At 38.5% G+C, this 4491-nt stretch overlaps 1 pseudogene; it reads right to left on the bottom strand.

The window, feature by feature from the left end:
- Positions 1 to 264: 264 nt before the first annotated feature.
- Positions 265 to 1654, bottom strand: LOC139824447 (uncharacterized; annotated as a pseudogene).
- Positions 1655 to 4491: the final 2837 nt, after the last annotated feature.

Here is a 4491-nt window from a genome sequence, read left to right as displayed (position 1 = left end):
GTACAACTATTATAACCAGTATGATTCTTCACTTTTAAGATAAATGCCTTCGCTGGGGCATCACATACTAGAGCATGCAGTCTGATCTTATAACACATTTCATTGTATACGTATCCAGTATTGATTAATAATATCATCTCGTTTACAAAAGCTTCAAGGAATTTATTCGAATCTGCTGGTTCGCTTTGACCATAATATATGCCTATAACTCGTACTTTTGGTAAAAGTTCATCGGAACACAAAACAGGCCAAATTACTTTTCCACTAGAGACTCCAATTGGCGCACCATCTGTAGATACTATTAAATTTATTGTTAAGTTATCAATTTTTGAACTTATCTTGTCTTCTATCATTTTACAAATGGCTGGTTCAACACCAAAATGACAGTAGGAGCCTTTATCCATAGGAGTAATATTTATTGTTCTTGGAGCTGACATAAGCGTACGTCCATCTTTGGGAAATTTTACATTAGTTTTTTTATTTAAAATTTGCAATAAGCTTGTTAGTGCATTTAGATGAATTTTATAATTTGCAGCCCATTGTTTAATTTCGGACTTAAAGTCATTTTGCTCAAGTTCATATGGGATATTGCTTGCAATTCCAATATTTTTTCGATTATTGATCTCGGTATCTGCGACATTCTCGGTATCCTCAAAATAAAATAACGGAAAAATAAAAATAAAGCTAAGGTAAACGGCTAAAATTCGAGCAAAAAAATTTTGGATGTTAGTTTAAAATTAAAATTTAATAAACATGTATATATAATTTTTTTTTGTAATGCAATTTTTTTAAATTTGACCATCAGCCATGTCTCTCTCAATCTTTTATATCTTTTTTGCGTAATTTATTAATCCCATACAGCACAGATTGTTGCAGAAAGGTTTCAAACCTTTTTGGAAGCTTTCTGCAACGATTGTGCTGTATGGGTATAATTTTATCTATTAGAACGTTCTGAAAAAGACCAAATAGGTCAAAACGTAAATGCATACATATATGTTTATTGAATTTTAATTTTAAACTAACATCTAAAATTTTTTTGCTCGAATTTTGGTCGTTTAACCTTTTTTAGCTTTGCTACTATCGAGCGTATGTATCTCGTTTTCAATAAAAATAAAATACCGGAAAGTAAAAATAAAAGTAAAAATAAAATAACAGAATATACATAATTATTTTATTTTAAATAGTCGCAATTATAAAAGTAGACCTTTTACAAGTTTTTGGTAATATTCTAATACAATTATTGCAATTTTACAATAATTTTATAAAATTTTTATTTTCTTTTACATGTTTTATTAATTATACTTACAATTTCTTCGTTTTTTGATTGTATTTCTGATTCCTCGCTTGTATTATATTTATTACAAATTTCCTCATTTAACAATTCGCAATCTTCTATGGAAACTTGATGTGCATTAATGACATTACTGGTATGTGTTAAAGTGACAATCTCCTCTGTATCAGTATGTAATAAATTGCAAGAGAAATCTATTTGGCTGTCGTTATCACTTGCTATACTACAAGCCCTATTTCCTTTAACCTTTTTATATATTTTTTTAAATTCATTTAAGCTTTGTTTATGTGCTAAACGACGTTTGTGTCTGTCCGTGTAATCTGTCCGCATAACTTCGCCGTCTGTTTCTTCACTAGATGACATTTTGATGAATGTGTGGTATGTATATGTAACACTTAAAAAAAGTCAGGTTCGACAGTTTGAAGATGGTCTGAAATCTTGCTGTATACTTTTCTCTGAAATAAAAATATAAAAAATTTATAAGTTTATAATTTTATTTTATCAATTATCTAAAAAATTAGGCAATTTTGTTGTTTAAAATGTTGCTCATTTTTTATTCTATTTTAAAATGTTTGCTTTTCAATATATATAACCTCTATAATGAAAGTGAACATGAAACATATTTCTGAGCATACGTTTGTACATATATACTATATAATTATCTATATCTTTTAAGCATTCAGCACTAGGTTAAGCATATACATACAATTCGCCGGTGTCCAAGTTATTATTTATTAAATCTGGCACTGATGATCACATGTGACTCGGCAAACTTGGCTCACTTGGCTCCACTCGGCTTCTTCTTCTTCTTCTTATTATTATGATGGCCGTCGAGCGCTGCTCAAATATAGGCCAGGGCGAACTACTCGTCGTCTCCACTCGGCTCACTCGGCGGACTCGCCGACTCGGTCGAGTCGGCCCTTTCAGGGCTGCGTTCGGAAATGTCCCGAGTGCACATGAGTACACTCCCTTCTCTTTCTATTTTAGCGACTAAGAAGGAGAAGGGAGTATACTCATGTGCACTCAAAACGTTTCCGAACGCAGCCCAAGTTTTCCAAAGAGCGTACGCGCGCATGCGCATTTTGCATATGTAGGTTATGTATACTGTCTTTGCACAATCCGCGTTACTGTCGAAGTGAGAGGAAAACCTGGAGAACATATATCTCGCAGTCTCGCTATGCCTGGCTTTGTGTGAACTGTGAACTGTAAAGTGTTATCTGTGATATTGCGATATTGCATTACTGACTGGGGTGACTCTCGATGAATAGCATGGTATAGCATTAATTAAATTATAGTAAGGGCCAATTTCACCAACTACGGTTAGCTTAACCGACGGTTAAAGTTAACAGGATTTACCAAGAATTATAAATAAATCCACCCTGCTAACTTTTAACCGTCGGTTAAGCTAACCGTGGTTGGTGAAATTGGCTCTTTAACACGCGATCGATTATATACGCACATCTTTTTTAATACTATTTTATTTTCTTATTTTTCAGTTTCTTCAGTTCCTCTTTTTTTAAGTGAAATTAAATTTATGCTTTTAACCAAGCAAGATAGCTGTGAGTGAATGAAAGGTCGTAACTCACGGCCTTACACAAATATCATAACAAATTGAAAGATCCGTTCCTTTGACCTTTGACCCAATGGATTTCCGACTCTGATTTGAGTCGTAGTACCACGGCGATTTATATCCGTTACGAGATTCGAATGGTTCGATCTCGGCCTTCATGATCTTCCTGCGTATACCTCGATTAAGGATGTATCACTGGTACAATCTTAGACAAAAGTGCATGAAATTTGAAATACTTGAATATCTACGCCTAACGCATAGTAAATCTAGATGTAAGATACTCAAATGATAATAGGAGTCTTATTTTTACTCCTACAAAGGTATTTTTTACTTTACAAATGTTTTTTCCAGTATTATTTGCGATTTTTGTAATTTATGAGCCTAAACTTTTGGCAGTAAAAATGCCCTGATTTCAACTTTATAACGTCAAATTATTAATAAAATTAATAATTAATAATTAATTATTAATTAATTATCATTAATTATTAATTTATTTCTTTAAAACGGTGTAGTGAAGACAATTGAAACTTGACAGATAGTTTCTATTCGTATACTAAATGTACAAAAAAATTTTAAATATTGGTAGCGCTCCTTCAACATTTTTTTAGCTGTTTTATCCGTCAAAATCGTCTCTTCCCATAAAAATACGTGTAAAATCAGTGAAAATTAAAATCGTTATATCTCAGCAACTGTTCGAGAAGTCGAACATGTGCCGCGCGCGCCTGACAAATGCGCGCCCGGTCAACACGCGCTTATCAGATTGCGCGGCTTGCCGCGGCGCGTCGCCGGCTCACGTACAATTACTCGCGTTTAAAGTACGTTCGAGTAGCAATTTAAGGCGAGCCGCGCACAGACCAGGATCGAATCTTACCGCTATACTCGGCGATCTCGCATTGAGGAAGCGTTGAGAGACTCGAAATTATTAACTCTTTTGCCGCGTCGAGTGAGATTCCATCTCCTCCGCGCAGTAAATACCGAGCGTCGAGAGACTTCTTTTCCGCTCATTGCACTCCTGTAGAGCTATCGTGGAGACCGTGGCCCCCTCCAAGTCCGACGCCCCTTCCGGGCCCGGCACAGTGGAAGCGGAGGCGCGGAGTGGCCCTACTCCTACCACGACCAGAAGGAAGAGGTGCCGAACCAGGACGCGGAGCCAGAGACGACGGAAGCGCCTCTCCCACCCGCCAGCATCTCAGGAGCGGCACACGAAGGAGGCGGAGCCCGCTAAACCGGTGTCGCAGGAGCGGCACCGAGAGCCACCGGCCCTTGTGCAACCTCGTCCCTCCAATCAGCCAGTGCCGCAGGAGCGGCAGGCGACGAGACGGGAGTTGGACAAGGGACAAGCGATACGTCCGTGGAAGCTCACTCCATTGGAGCTCCCGGAGGTGCGCCGCACCAGGCCAGCCGGACTGACGCTCCCGAAACGGGATTGTCGCATATCTCGGCCACCGGCCCTCCACCTGATCCGCGTCAAGGAGACGCGAACCACAGCGTGCCAGACGGTGCTCAGGCGAGCATTTCTGGCTCCGGCATCGCCAGCGGACCCACCTGATCAACCGACGGACAAGCCACCGCGCACCCCGGGCTCTAAAATCGACCTCAATAACAACTCGGTCCCCTCTGAGCCCCTTGC

This window comes from Temnothorax longispinosus, unplaced genomic scaffold, assembly GCF_030848805.1.
Source record: "Temnothorax longispinosus isolate EJ_2023e unplaced genomic scaffold, Tlon_JGU_v1 HiC_scaffold_38, whole genome shotgun sequence".
Lineage (NCBI taxonomy): Eukaryota > Metazoa > Arthropoda > Insecta > Hymenoptera > Formicidae > Temnothorax > Temnothorax longispinosus.
This window is presented reverse-complemented; position numbering and strand designations above follow the sequence as displayed.